A 16,790-nucleotide genomic window follows, 5' to 3' on the forward strand; every position below is an offset into this window, starting at 1 on the left:
TCACCCCTGCCCACATCCCTGGCCCAAGAGGAAACTGTATATGGCCTCTGGGAACCGGTTGATAGGGGCACTGGTGCTGCAGGTCCCCTGCGCCCGAGAAACCACCGGAACCTGAAGGGACCAGATCAACAGTTCTCTGCACCCAAATCCCTTGGGAGGGAGAGCAAAACCTTCACAGAGGCAGACACACCTGGGAAACCAGAAGAGACAACACTCTGCCCAATTTCTGACTCCAGAGGAAAACACCAAATGCCATTTGGGATCCTGGTGCACAGGGGCTCCCGGAAAGGGCGGCGCAGGTCCTCCTGGTTGCTGCCCTCACGGAGAGCTCAAAAGCAACACCCACGAGCAAACTGGAGCCGTGGAACCGCAGGTAAAACCAACTTTTCTTCTCCAAGTGACCTGCCTGGTGAACTCAGGACACAGGCCCACAGGAACAGCTGAAGACCTGTAGATAGGAAAAACTACATGCCCGAAAGCAGAACACTCTGTTCCCATAACTGACTGAAAGAAAACAGGAAAACAGGTCTACAGCACTCCTGACACACAGGCTTATAGGACAGTCTAGCCACTGTCAGAAATAGCAGAACAAAGTAACACCAGAGATAATCTGATGGCGAAAGGCAAGCACAGGAACCCAAGCAACAGAAACCAAGACTACATGGCATCATCGGAGCCCAATTCTCCCACCAAAGCAAACACTGAATATCCAAACACACCAGAAAAGCAAGATCTAGTTTCAAAATCATACTTGATTATGATGCTGGAGGACTTCAAGAAAGACGTGAAGAACTCCCTTAGAGAAACACAGGAAAACATTAATAAACAAGTAGAAGCCTACAGAGAGGAATCGCAAAAATCCCTGAAAGAATTCAAGGAAAACACAATCAAACAGTTGAAGGAGTTAAAAATGGAAATAGAAGCAATCAAGAAAGAACACAGGGAAACAACACTGGATATAGAAAACCAAAGGAAGAGACAAGGAGCCGTAGATACAAGCATCTCCAACAGAATACAAGAGATAGAAGAGAGAATCTCAGGAGCAGAAGATCCCATAGAAATAATCAACACAACTGTCAAAGATAATGTAAAACGGAAAAAGCTACTGGTCCAAAACATACAGGAAATCCAGGACACGATGAGAAGCTCAAACCTAAGGATAATAGGTATAGAAGAGAATGAAGACTCCCAGCTCAAAGGACCAGTAAATATCTTCAACAAAATCATAGAAGAAAACTTCCCTAACCTAAAGAACGAGATGCCCATAAGCATACAGGAAGCCTACAGAACTCCAAATAGATTGGACCAGAAAAGAAACTCCTCCCGTCACATAATAGTCAAAACACCAAATGCACAAAATAAAGAAAGAATATTAAAAGCAGTAAGGGAAAAGGGTCAAGTAACATATAAAGGCAGGCCTATCAGAATCACACCAGAATTCTCGCCAGAGAATATGAAAGCCAGAAGATCCTGGACAGATGTCATACAGACTCGAAGAGAACACAAATGCCAGCCCAGATTACTGTATCCTGCAAAACTCTCAATTAACATAGATGGAGAAACCAAGATATTCCATGACAAAACCAAATTTACACAATGTTTTTCTACAAATCCAGCGCTACAAAAGATAATAAATGGTAAAGCCCAACATAAGGAGGCAAGCTACACCCTACTGGCAGCAAGAAACTAATTGCCTTGGCAACAAAACAAAGAGAAGAAAAGCACACAAATATAACCTCACGTCCAAATATGAATATAACAGGAAGCAATAATCACTATTCCTTAATATCTCTCAATGTCAATGGTCTCAACTCCCCAATAAAAAGACATAGATTAACAAACTGAGGATCCTGCATTCTGCTGCCTACAGGAAACACACCTCAGAGACAAAGACAGACACTACCTCAGAGTGAAAGGCTGGAAAACAAATTTCCAAGCAAATGGTCAGAAGAAGCAAGCTGGAGTAGCCATTCTAATATCGAATAAAATCAATTTTCAACTAAAAGTCATCAAAAAAGATAAGGAAGGACACTTTATATTCATCAAAGGAAAAATCCACCAAGATGAACTCTCAATCCTAAATATCAATGCTCCAAATACAAGGGCACCTACATACGTAAAAGAAACCTTACTAAAACTCAAAACACACACTGCACCTCACACAATAATAGTAGGAGATTTCAACACCCCACTCTCATCAATGGACAGGTCATGGAAACAGAAATTAAACAGAGACGTAGACGGACTAGGAGAAGTCATGAACCAAATGGATTTAACAGATATTTATAGAACATTCTATCCTAAAGCAAAAGGATATACATTCTCAGCACCTCATGGTACTTTCTCAAAAATTGACCATATAAAAGGCATAAAACAGGCCTCAACAGATACAGAAAGATAGAAATAATCCCATAGGTCCTATCAGACTACCACGACCTAAAGCTGATCTTCAATAACAATAAGGGAAGAATGCCCACATATACATGGAAGTTGAACAGTGCTCTACTCAACAATAACCTGGTCAAGGAAGAAATAAAGAAAGAAATTAAAGGCTTCTTAGAATTTAATGAAAATGAAGGTACAACATACCCAAACGTATGGGACACAATGAAAGCTGTGCTAAGAGGAAAACTCATAGCTCTGAGTGCCTGCAGAAAGAAACAAGAGAGAGCATATACCAGCAGCTTGACAGCACACCTAAAAAATCTAGAACAAAAAGAAGCAAATACACCCAGGAGGTGTAGAAGGCAGGAAATAATCAAACTCAGAGCTGAAATCAACCAAGTAGAAACAAAAAGGACCATAGAAAGAATCAACAGAACCAAAAGTTGGTTCTTTGAGAAAATCAACAAGATAGATTAAACCCTTATCCAGACTAACGAGAGGACACAGAGAGTGTGTCCAAATTAACAAAATCAGAAATGAAAAGGGAGACATAACTACAGAATCAGAGGAAATTCAAAAAATCATCAGATCCTACTACAAAAGCCTATATTCAAGAAAACTTGAAAATCTGCAGGAAATGACAATTTCCTAGACAGATACCAGGTACCAAATTAAATCAGGAACAGATAAACCATTTAAACAACCCCATAACTCCTAACGAAATAGAAGCAATCATTAAATGTCTCCCAACCAAAAAGAGCCCAGATGCAGACAGGTTGAGTGCAGAATTCTATCAGACCTTCATAGAAGACCTCATACCAATACTATCCAAACTATTCCACAAAATTGAAACAGATAAAGCACTACCGAATTCCTTCTATGAAGCCACAATTACTCTTATACCTAAACCACACAAAGACCCAACAAAGAAAGAGAACTTCAGACCAATTTCCCTTATGAATATCAACGCAAAAATACTCAATAAAATTCTGGCAAACCAAATCCAAGAGCACATCAAAACAATCATCCACCATGATCAAGTAGGCTTCATCCCAGGCATGCAGGGATGGTTTAATATACGGAAAACATCAACGTGATCCATTATATAAGCAAACTGAAAGAACAAAACCACATGATCATTTCATTAGATGCTGAGAAAGCATTTGACAAAATTCAACACCCTTCATGATAAAAGTCCTGGAAAGAATAGGGAATTCAAGGCCCATACCTAAACATAGTAAAAGCCATATACAGCAAACCAGTGGCTAACATTAAACTAAATGGAGAGAAACTTGAAGCAATCCCACTAAAAAGGGACTAGACAAGGCTGCCTACTTCTCCCTACTTATTCAATATAGTTCTTGAAGTTCTAGCCAGAGCAATCAGACAACAAAAAGCAGATCAAGGGATACAGATCGAAAAGAAGAAGTCAAAATATCACTATTTGCAGATGATATGATAGTATATTTAAGTGATCCCAAAAGTTCCACCATAGAACTACTAAAGCTGATAAACAACTTCAGCAAAGTGGCTGGGTATAAAATTAACTCAAATAAATCAGTAGCCTTCCTCTACACAAAAGAGAAACAAGCCGAGAAAGAAATTAGGGAAACGACACCCTTCATAATAGTCCCAAATAATATAAAAATACTTCAGTGTGACTTTATCCAAGCAAGTAAAATATCTGTACAATAAGAACTTTAGCCTCTGAAGAAAGAAATTGAAGAAGACTTCAGAAGATGGAAAGATCTCCCATGCTCATGGATTGGCAGGATTAATATAGTAAAAATGGCCATTTTACCAAAAGCGATCTACAGATTCCATGCAATCACCATCAAAATACCAATCCAATTCTTCAAAGAGTTTGACAGAACAATTTGCAAATTCATCTGGAATAACAAAAAACCCAGGATAGCTAAAACTATCCTCAACAATAAAAGGACTTCAGGGGGAATCGCTATCCCTAAACTCAAGCAGTATTACAGAGCAATAGTGATAAAAACTGCATGGTATTGGTACAGAGACAGACAGATAGACCAGTGGAATAGAATTGAAGACCCAGAAATGAACCCACACACCTATAGTCACTTGATTTTTGACAAAGGAGCCAAAACCATGAAATGGAAAAAAGATAGCATTTTCAGCAAATGGTGCTGGTTCAACTGGAGGTCAACATGTAGAAGAATGCAGATCGATTCATGCTTATCACCCTGTACAAAGCTTAAGTCCAAGTGGATCAAGGACCTCCATATCAAACCAGATACACTCAAACTAATAGAAGAAAAACTAGGGAAGCATTTGGAACACATGGGCACTGGAAAAAATTTCCTGAAGAAAACACCAATGGCTTATGCTCTAAGATCAAGAATTGTCAAATGGGATCTCATAAACTGCAAAGTTTCTATAAGACAAAGGACACTGTGGTTAGGACAAAATGGCAACCAACAGATTGGAAAAAAATCTTTACCAATCCTACAACAGATAGAGGGCTTATATCCAAAATATACAAAGAACTCAAGAAGTTAGACTCCAGAGAATCAAATAACCCTATTAAAAAATGGGGTTCTGAGCTAAACAAAGAATTCACAGCTGAGGAATGCCGAATGGCTGAGAAACACCTAAAGAAATGTTCAACATCTTTAGTCATAAGGGAAATGCAAATCAAAACAACCCTGAGATTTCACCTCACACCAGTGAGAATGGCTAAGATCAAAAACTCAGGTGACAGCAAATGCTGGCAAGGATGCGGAGAAAGAGGAACACTCCTCCATTGTTGGTGGGATTGCAGACTGGTACAACCATTCTGGAAATCAGTCTGGAGGTTCCTCAGAAAATTGGACATTGAACTGCCTGAGGACCCAGCTATACCTCTCTTGGGCATATACCCAAAAGATGCCCCAACATATAAAAAAGACACGTGCTCCACTATGTTCATCGCAGCCTTATTTATAATAGCCAGAAGCTGGAAAGAACCCAGATGCCCTTCAACAGAGGAATGGATACAGAAAATGTGGTACATCCACACAATGGAATATTACTCAGCTATCAAAAACAATGACTTTATGAAATTCATTGGCAAATGGAGGGAACTGGAAAATATCATCCTGAGTGAGGTAACCCAATCACAGAAAAACACACATGGTATGCACTCATTGATAAGTGGATATTAGCCCAAATGCTTGAATTACCCAGAACACATGAAATTCAAGCCGGAAGATCAAAATGTGAATGCTTCACCCTTCTTTAAAAGGGGAACAAGAATACCCTTGGCAGGGAATAGAGAGGCAAAGATTAAAACAGAGGCAGAAGGAACACCCATTCAGAGCCTGCCCCACATGTGGCCCATACATATACAGCCACCCAATTAGACAAGATGGATGAAGCAAAGAAGTGCAGGCCGACAGGAGCCAGATGTAGATCTCTCCTGAGAGACACAGCCAGAATACAGCAAATACAGAGGCGAATGCCAGCAGCAAACCACTGAACTGAGAACAGGACCTCCGTTGAAGGAATCAGAGAAAGAACTGGAAAGCTTGAAGGGGCTTGAGACCCCATATGAACAACAATGCCAAGCAACCAGAGCTTCCAGGGACTAAGCCACTACCTAAAGACTATACATGGACTGACTCTGGACTCTGACCTCATAGGTAGCATTGAATATCCTAGTAAGATCACCAGTGTAAGGGGAAGCCTTGGGTCCTGCTAAGACTGAACCCCCAGTGAACGTGATTGTTGGGGGAGGGTGGCAATGGGGGAGGATGGGGAGGGGAACACCCATAACGAAGAGGAGGGAGAGGGATTAGGGGGATGTTTACCCGGTAACCGGGAATGGGAATAACACTTGAAATGTAAATAAGAAATACTCAAGTTAATAAAAAAAAAAAAAAAGAAAAAAGAAATGTTCAACATCTTTAGTCATAAGGGAAATGCAAATCAAAACAACCCTGAGATTTCACCTCACACCAGTGAGAATGGCTAAGATCAAAAACTCAGGTGACAGCAAATGCTGGCAAGGATGTGGAGAAAGAGGAATACTCCTCCATTGTTGGTGGGATTGTAGACTGGTACAACCATTCTGGAAATCAGTCTGGAGGTTCCTCAGAATATTGGACCTACCTGAGGACCCAGCTATACCTCTCTTGGGCATATACCCAAAAGATGCCCCAACATATAAAAAAGACACGTGCTCCACTATGTTCATCGCAGCCTTATTTATAATAGCCAGAAGCTGGAAAGAACCCAGATGCCCTTCAACAGAGGAATGGATACAGAAAATGTGGTACATCCACACAATGGAATATTACTCAGCTATCAAAAACAATGACTTTATGAAATTCATTGGCAAATGGAGGGAACTGGAAAATATCGTCCTGAGTGAGGACACAATCAATCACAGAAAAACACACATGGTATGCACTCATTGATAAGTGGCTATTAGCCCAAATGCTTGAATTACCCTAGATGCACAGAACACATGAAACTCAAGACGGATGATCAAAATGTGAATGCTTCACTCCTTCTTTAAAAGGAGAACAAGAATACCCTTGGCAGGGAATAGATAGGCAAAGATTAAAACAGAGGCAGAAGGAACACCCATTCAGAGCCTGCCCCACATGTGGCCCATACATATACAGCCACCCAATTAGACAAGATGGATGAAGCAAAGAAGTGCAGGCCGACAGGAGCCAGATGTAGATCTCTCCTGAGAGACACAGCCAGAATACAGCAAATACAGAGGCGAATGCCAGCAGCAAACCACTGAACTGAGAACAGGACCTCCGTTGAAGGAATCAGAGAAAGGACTGGAAGAGCTTGAAGGGGCTCGAGACCCCATATGAACAACAATGCCAAGCAACCAGAGCTTCCAGGGACTAAGCCACTACCCAAAGACTATACGTGGACTGACCCTGGGCTCCAACCTCATAGGTAGCAATGAGTGGCCTAGTAAGAGCACCAGTGGAAGGGGAAGCCCTTGGTCCTGCCAAGACTGAACCCGGAGTGAACGTAATTGTTGGGGGGAGATCGGTAATCGGGGGAGGATGGGGAGGGGAACACCCATATAGAGGAAGAGGGGGAGGGGTTAGGGGGATGTTTGCCCATAAACTGGGAAAGGGAATAACATTTGATATGTAAATAAGAAATACTCAAGTTAATAAAAAAAATTTAAAAAAAAAAGCCTATAGTCTACAAAACTGGAAAATCTAGATAAAATGAATGATTTTTTAGACAGATACGAGGTACCAAAGTTAAATCAAGATCACTTAGACCATCTAAATAGTCCCATACCGAATCAAGAAATAAAAGCAGCCATTAAAAACCTTACAACCAAAAAAAGCCCAGGACCAGATGATTTTAGTGCAGAATTCTACCAGACCTTCAAAGAAGACCTAATACCAATACTCTTCAAACTAGTCCACAAAATAGAAACAGAAGCTACACTACCTAATTCATTCTCTGCAGCCATAATTACTGTGATACCTAAATCACTTAAAGACCCAACAAAGAAAGAGAACTTCAGACCAACCTCCCTTATAAATATCAATGCAAAAATACTCTATGAAATTCTCACAAACCATATCTGAGGACACATCAAAACCATCATTCACCACGATCAATGCTTCTTCTCAGGGATTCAGAGATGGTTCAATAATAATACTATAATTTAAACAAAGCCAAGTAGAAAAGCCACATGATTATCTCATTAGATGCTAAAAAGGCCTTTAACAAAATTCAACACCCCTTCATGTTAAAAGTCTTGGAGAGATCAGGAATTCATGCCACATACCTAAACATAATAAAAGCAATATATAGTAAATCAACAACCAACATCAAATTAAATGGAGAGAAACTAAAAGCAACCCCACTAAAATCTGGGACAAGACAAGGCTGCCCATTCTCTCCTTATCTATTCAATATAGTACTCTATATTGCTCTTACTGGAGCAATTGGACAACAAAACGAGATTAAATGTATACAAATTGGAAAGATGCTCTGTGTAGCTTTTGCTACCCCACCTAAGCGCTAGGAATGGGCTCTGCTGCTAGCCCATTTCTAGTGAATATTGGATTCTCAGATAAGGAACACAGATGCACACAGTTGTTCAATTTCAACTTGTCTTATTGACTCAACTGCTGGGTGGCTCCACTCTATCTTGGCTAGCATGTCCTTCCCAGAACTCCCAGCTCAGTATCCAAAATCTGTACTCCATTTCAGTTGCTTAGCCACCTTCAGTCTCAGCTCAATATGCCCAGCTCCCACCTGTAGAAGAGGCTACTCTGCCTGAGATCTCACATGGCTGAGATCCATGTCCTTCCCTCCAAAGCATGGCAAAAACTCTCTCCCTTTTCTCCTGTGTCTGTCAGTCTGGTTCTGGGGACCTGGAAATCCTGCTTATTCTTTGTGCCCAGCAATTAGCCCATGACATCTTCACTGGTAGATCAAGAACCAATTGGGGAACATGACTTAAGCATAAGAAAACACCGCTAGAGAAAAGAAGTCAAAGTATCACTGTTTACAGATGATATAATAGTATACATAAGTAACCCCCAAAATCCCACCTAAGAACTCCTACAGCCAAACAACTTCAGCAAAGTGAAGGGTTATAAAATTAACTCAAACAAATCAGTAGCCTTCCTTTATACAAATGATAAACAGGCTGAGGAAGAAATTAGGGGAACAACACCCCTCACAATAGCCACAAATAGTATAAAATATTTTGGTGTAACTCTTACTAAGTACGTGAAAGGTGTGCATGACAAAAACTTCAAATCCCTGAAAAAAGAAATCGAAGAAGACTTCAGAAGATGGAAATATCTCCCATGCTCATGGATTGATAGGGTTAACATATTGAAGATGTCCATCTTACCAAAAGCAATCTACAGATCCTCATCAAAATTCCAACACAATTCTTCACAGACATGGAAAGAGAAATTCTCAGTGTCATATGGAAAAACAACAACAACAAAAAAGTTCAGGATAGCCAAAACAATTCTCAACAATTAAAAAAAACTTCCTGGGGAATCACCATCTCTGACCTCAAGCTGTACTGCAAATCAATAGTGATTTTTTAAAAACCCTATTGGTACAGAGAAAGACAGATCAGTAAGTGGAATAGAATTGAAGGCTCAGAAATAAACCCACACACCTATGGGCACTTGAACTTTGACAAAGAAGCCAATATCATACAGTGGAAAAACAGATAGCATCTCCAATATATGTTGCTGGTATAACTGGTGGTCTGTATATAGAAGAATGAAAATAGATCCATATTTATTACCTTGCACAAAGCTCAAATCCAAGTAGGTCAAGGACCTCAACATAAAACCATATACACTAAATCGAATAGAAGAAAAAGTATAAAATACCCTCAAACTCATTGGCACAAGAGCAAATTTCCTGAATAGAACACCAATGGCCTAGGCTCTAAGGTTAACAATTGATAAATGGGACCTCATGAAATTGACAAGCTTCTGTAAGACAAAAGACACAGTCAATAGGACAAATCAGCAACCAACAGATTGGGAGAAAAATCTTCACTAAGTCTACATCTGACAGAGGACTGATATCCAAAATATATAAAGAACTCAAGAAGTTAACCTCCAAAAAAACCAAATAACCCAATTAAAAGTGGAGTACATAGCTAAATGAAGAATTCACAAAAGAAGAATCTTGAATGGCTGAGAAGCACTTAAAGAAATGTTCAAAGTCCTTAGCAGCATAATGCAAATTAAAACAACCCTGGGATTACACCTTATAGCAATCAGAATGACTAAGATCAAAAACTCAAGTGACAGCACATGATGGTGAGGATATGGAGAAAGAGGAACACTCCTCTACTGACGATGGGATGGCAAACTGGTACAACCACTCTGGAAATCAATCCGGCAGTTCCTCAGAAAATTGGCAATAGTTCTAACTTAAGACTCAACAATACCACCCTTGGGCATATACCCAAAAGATACCCCACCATACTACAAGGACATGTGCTCCACCATGTTCATAGCAGCCTTATTTTTGATAGCCAGAAGCTGGAAACAACTCAGATGTCCCTCAAACAAATAATGGAAACAGAAAATGTAGTTCATTTTCACAATGGAATACTATTTAGCTATTAAAAACAAAGACATCTTGAACTTTGCAAGCAAATGGATAAACTAGAAAAAATCCTGAGTGAGGTAACCCAGACCCAAAAGGACAGGCATGGTATGCACTCACTGAGAAGTGGAAAATAGCCAAAAAGTACAGAACATCTAGGATACAAGCTACAGACAGTAAGAAATGTAACAAGCAGAAAGGCCGGGGTAAGGATTCTTCGATCCCACTTGGATGGGGAAGGAAATAATCATGAGAGGCAGAGAAAGGGAGGAACCTGGGTGGGAGAGCAGAGGGGGAAGGGAAAGTGGGAACAGGATCAGGTATTGGGGAAGAGAATACCTCAGAGAGCTAGGACAATGGATGGAAATAGGCATGGGAGGAGGAAAATGGGGGAACCCTCTGGAAAGTACCAGAGACCCAGGAGGAGAGAGACTCTCAGTCCTCAATGTGGATGATCTTAGCCAAAATGTCCAACAATAGAAAGAGGGAACTCGAAGAGTCCACCTCCAATAGACCGACAGGGCCTCAATTTGAGGGACTGGGTTACCAACCCACAGTCAAAATTTCTTACTCAGATTGTTCCTGTCTAAAAGAACTGCAGGGACAAAAATGGAGAAGAGACTGAGTGAAGGGTGGTACATCTTGACATCTCACAGTGAGAGTGGGCGTCACCAAGGCCTGACACTATTACTCATGCTGTGATGCATTTACACACAGGAGCCTGGCATGGCTGACCTCTGAGAGGTCCTACAGCAGCTGACTGAGACAGATACTGTACTTGAACCCAACCATTGGGGATCCCTATGGTTGAATTGGGGGAAGGTTTGAAGAAACTTAAAGGGAGACCAACCCCATAGGAAGACCAACAATCTTAATTAACCCTGACCCCAGGAAGCTCCCAGAGACTGAACCACCAACCAGGAGCATACACAAGCCAGTCCAAGGCCCCTGGTACATAAGTAGCAGAGGTCTGCCTGGTCTGGTCTCAGTGAGAGAAGATGTGCTTATCCGAGAGAGACTTTAAGCCCCGGGGATGGGGCAGTTCTGGTGGTGGGGAAGCACACCCCTTGAGGCAAGGGGAAGAGGAATGGGGTGATGAACTGTGGGAGAGGGAAAAGGGGGCAACTACTGAAATGTAGATAAATAGCTTAGAGAGAAAGAAAAGCACAGCATGTACTTGGTCTCCTACTTTTCCTAATCCCTGGCCATGAGAGGTCCATGTGCTTCTGCTTTCTATATTCATTCACTCTTGAGTTTGCATAGCTTATTATTTCTGACATATGTTGTGACGATGTATTATGATAAACATATTTATTATTCACAGGCTATCGCTATACCTCACAGCCAGAGTTAAGGACATATCTTTAGGTCACTCGAGAATGTAACAGAGGTACTCAAATCCCATTGGGGAGAGAGCTAAACTCTCAGAAGTGTGAACAATCCTGAGAGATCAAAGGAGACAACTGTTTTTTGCCCACATTCCTGACCCAAAAGGAACCCATTTAGTGCTCTCTGTGCCCTCTGGGTACAGGAACCTAGGAGCAGTCAGAGGCAGGACCCTTAGGGTTTCTGCCTACCCTGAGAGCTGACAGCCAGTCACCAAGAGCACCTACACACCTGAGACCAACTCTTCTGCTCTAAGCAACTGCCTGGTGGCCTCAGGACACAGAAATTAAAGAAAGAAATTAAAGACTTTTTAGAATTGAATGAAAATGAAGGCACAACATACCCAAATTTATGGGACACAATTAAAGCAGTGCTAAGAGGATAACTCATAGCTCTGAGTGCCTGCAAAAAGAAACAGGAGAGAGCATACATTAACAGCTTGACAGCACACCTAAAAGCTCTAGAACAAAAACAAGCAAATACACCCAAGCCGAGTAAAAGGCAGGAAATAATCAAACTCAGGGCTGAAATCAACCAAGTAGAAACAAAAAGAACTACACAAAGAATCAACGAAACCAGGATCTGGTTCTTTGAGAAAAATCAACAAGATAGATAAACCCTTAGCCAGACTAACCAGAGGGCACAGAGAGTGTGTCCAAATTAACAAAATCAGAAATGAAAAGGAAACATAACGACAAAATCTGAGGAAATTTAAAAAAAATCATCAGATCCTACTTCAAAAGCCTATACTCAACAAAACAAGAAAATCTGGATGAAATGGACAATTTTCTTGAAAGATTCCAGTTACCAAAGTTAAATCAGGATTAGATAAAACATCTAAACAGTTCCATAACTCCTAAAGAAATAAAATCAGTTATTAAAAGTCTTCCAACCAAAAAGAGCCCAGGACCAGGACCAGAATTCTATCAGAACTTCATAGAAGACCTCATACCAATACTGTCCAAACTATTCCACAAAATAGAAACAGATGGAGTACTACCTAATTCCTTCTATGAAGTCACAATTACACTTATACCTAAACCACACAAAGACCCAACAAAGAAAGAGAACTTAATCCACTATGTAAACAAACTCAAAGAAAAAAACCACATGATTATTTCATTAGATATTGAGAAAGCATTTGACAAAATTCAACACCCCTTCATGGTAAAAGTCCTGGAAAGAATAGGAATTCAAAGCCCATACCTAAACATAGTAAAAGCCATATATAGCAAACCAGTTGCTAACATTAAACTAAATGGAGAGGAACTTGAAGCAATCCCACTAAAATCAGGGACTAGACAAGGTTGCCCACTCTCTCTACTTATTCAATATAGTACTCAAAGTCCTAGCCAGAGCAATCAGATAACAAAAAGCAGTCAAAGGGATACAAATTTGAAAGGAAAAAGTCAAAATATCACTATTTGCAGATGATGTGATAGTATACTTTAGTGACCCCAAAAGTTCCATGAGAGAAGTCCTAAGCCTGATAAACAATTTTAGCAAAGTGGCTGTGTATAAAATTAACTCAAACAAATCAGTAGCCTTCCTCTTCTCAAAGGATAAACAGGATGAAAAAGAAATTAGAGAAATGACACCCTTCACAATAGTCCCTAATCACATAAAATACCTTGGTGTGACTCTAACCAAGCAAGTGAAAGATTGTATGACAAGAACTTCAAGTCTCTGAAGAAAGAAATTGAAGATCTCAGAAGATGGAAAGATCTCCCATGCTCATGGATTGGCAGGATCAATATAGTAAAAATGGCCATTTTGCCAAAAGCAATCTACAGATTCAATGCAATCCCCATCAAAACTCAACTCAGTTCTTCATAGAGTTAGAAAGAGCAAGTTGCAAATTCATCTGGAATAACAAGAAATCCAGGATAGTTAAAACTATTCTCAACAATAAAAGAACTTCTGGGGGTTGGGGACTTAGCTCAGCGGTAGAGCACTTGGTCTAGCGAGCGCAAAGCCCTGGGTTTCGTCCCCAGCTCCGGAAAAAAAAGAAAAGAAAAAAACAAAAAAAAAAAGAACTTCTGGGGGAATCACCATCCCTGACCTCAAGCAGTTACAGAGCAATAGTGATTTTAAAAAACAACTTTATGGTATTGGTACAAAGATAGGCAGGTAGATCAGTGGAATAAAATTGAAGACCCAGAGGTGAACCCACACACCTATGTTCACTTGATCTTTGACAAAGGAACTAAAACCATCCAGTGTGAAAAAGATAGCATTTTCAACAAATAATGCCTGTTTAACTGGAGGTCAGCATGTAGAAGTGTGTGAATTGTCCCATTCTTATTGCCCTGTACAAAGCTTAAGTCCAAGTGGATCAAGAACCTCTACATCAAACCAGATACACTCAAACTAATAGAACAAAAAGTGGGAAAGAGCCTTGAACACATGGGCACTGGAGAAAATTTGCTGAACAAAACACCAATGGCTTATGCTCTAAGATCAAGAATCAACAAATGGGATCTCATAAAACTGCAAAGCTTCTGTAAGGCAAAGGACACTGTGGTTAGGACAAAACGGCAACCAACAGATTGGGAAAAGATCTTTACCAATCCTACAACTGATAGAGGGCTTATATCCAAAATATACAAAGAACTCAAGAAGTTAGACTGCAGGGAGACAAATAAGCCTATTAAAAAATGGGGTTCAGAGCTAAACAAAGAATTCACAGCTGAGGAATATTGAACGGCCAAGAAACACCTAAAGAAATGTTCAACATCTTTAGTCATAAAGGAAATGCAAATCAAAACAACCCTAAGATTCCACCTCACACCAGTGAGAATGACTAAGATCAAAAACTTAGGTGACAGCAAATGCTGGCGAGGATGTAGAGAAAGAGGAACACTCTTCCATTGTTGGTGGGATTGCAAACTGGTACAACCATTCTGGAAATCAGTCTGGAGGTTCCTCAGAAAATTGGACATTGTATTACCTGAGGACCCAGCTACAACTCTCCTGGGCATACACCCAAAAGATGCTCCGACATATAACAAGGACACATGCTCCATTGTGTTCATAGCAGCCTTATTTATAATAGCCAGAAGCTGGAAAGAACCCAGATGCCCTTCAACAGAGGAATGAATACAGAAAATGTGGTACATCTACACAATGGAGTACTACTCAGCTATCAAAAACAATGACTTCATGAAATTCATAGGCAAATGGATGGAACTAGAAAATATCATCCTGAGTGAGGTAACCCAATCACAGAAAAACAAGCATGACATACACTCACTGCCAAGTGGATATTAGCCCAAATGCTCGAATCACCCATGATACAATACACAGACCACATGAAGCTCAAGAAGAAGGAAGACCATAGTGCAGATGCTTCACTCCTTCTTAAAAGGGGGAACAAAAATATTCATAGGAGTGAATATGGAGGCAGAGTTTGGAACAGTGACTGAAAGAATGGACATTTAGTTTAGAGCCTGCCCACCTGGGAATCCAGCTGATATATATATATATATATATATATATATATATATATATATATGTGTGTGTGTGTGTGTGTGTGTGTGTGTGTGTACGTATGTATATGTATATGTATGTATGTATGTATGTATATGTATATGTATATGTATATATGTATGTATGTATGTATATATACACACATACATACATTCCCATCTGCTGCAGTCCTGTTTGGCTCTACTGTGAGTCTCTGGACTACCCAGTCTCAAGTTCTTGGTCATCCAGGCAGTGTCAGGCATGGGGCCCCTCTTGTGGCTTGGACCTCAAGGTAAATTAGGCATTGGTTGGCCACTAAAACTGTTCTGTACCACCATTGCCCCAGCACACCTTGAAAGCAGGACAGATTATGAGTTGAAGGTTTTGTGGCTGGCTTAGTGTCCAGGTTTCTCTTTCCATAGCCTGGAAGTGCCCTCATGCAACCAAGAGGCTAGAACACAGGAGTGAGGACCCATGTAGGCACCAAGGGACATTGGAACATTCAGTGGGCTGTGTGAATGCTGTCCTCAATCATGGGACACGGTCAGTTTTCATAGAGCAACCGCTGCCTTAGTTAGCATCACCCTGCATTGTGTAGGGATCTCCACAACACCCTTTAGCCAACAACTTGCCCAAATGAAACCCAGTCCCACCACTGGAAGCGTTGGCTGGTTTTACAGCCAACTCATATCTTATATTACTAGGAGTCCTCATTAAGGCCACCCCTAGAGTCCAAGACCTTCCCACTACACTAGGTTTTCACAGGCACACGCAATGCCTGCCAATGCCAGCTTTCTCCCCGCAATCTCTCTCAATCCCTTCCCTTCCACCTGATCTTTTCTTCTCCTGTCCCCAACCATTCCCAGCCCATCCACAAAATGGATTCTATTTCCCCTTCCCAAGGAAATCCATGAGTCCTCCCTGGTGACCTCCTCATTTATCTAACTTACCTGGTTCTACAGATTGTAGCCAGTTATCCTTTACTTAATGGCTAATAGTCACTTTTAAGTGAATACATACATTATTTACCTTTCTAGGTTTGGACTCAGGATGATTATTTCTAGTTCCAACCACTTGCCTGCAAATTTCATGAAGGCATTTTGCTTCCAACTGCTTAAGTAATACTCCATTATATGAATGTGCCACATTTTATTTATCCATTCTTCTGCTGAGAGATATTCAATTTGTTTCCAGTTTCTGCCTATTATGGAGAAAGCCACAATGAACATGGTTGAGCAAGAGTCCTTGTGGTAGGATGGAACATTCTTTGGGTATATGCCCAGGAGAGGTGAAGTCAGTCTTGAGATATTGATGCTTCTGAAGAACTGCCATACCAGTTTTCACAGTGGTTGTACAAGTCCTCCCACCAGCAATGAAAAGGTGTTCTCCTTGCTCCACCTCCTCCACACCATGACCTGTCACTTGTACTATTATTGATCTTAGCCATTATGACAGGT

The sequence above is a fragment of the Rattus rattus genome, chromosome 17 (genome assembly GCF_011064425.1).
Source record: "Rattus rattus isolate New Zealand chromosome 17, Rrattus_CSIRO_v1, whole genome shotgun sequence".
Classification (NCBI taxonomy): Eukaryota; Metazoa; Chordata; class Mammalia; order Rodentia; family Muridae; genus Rattus; species Rattus rattus.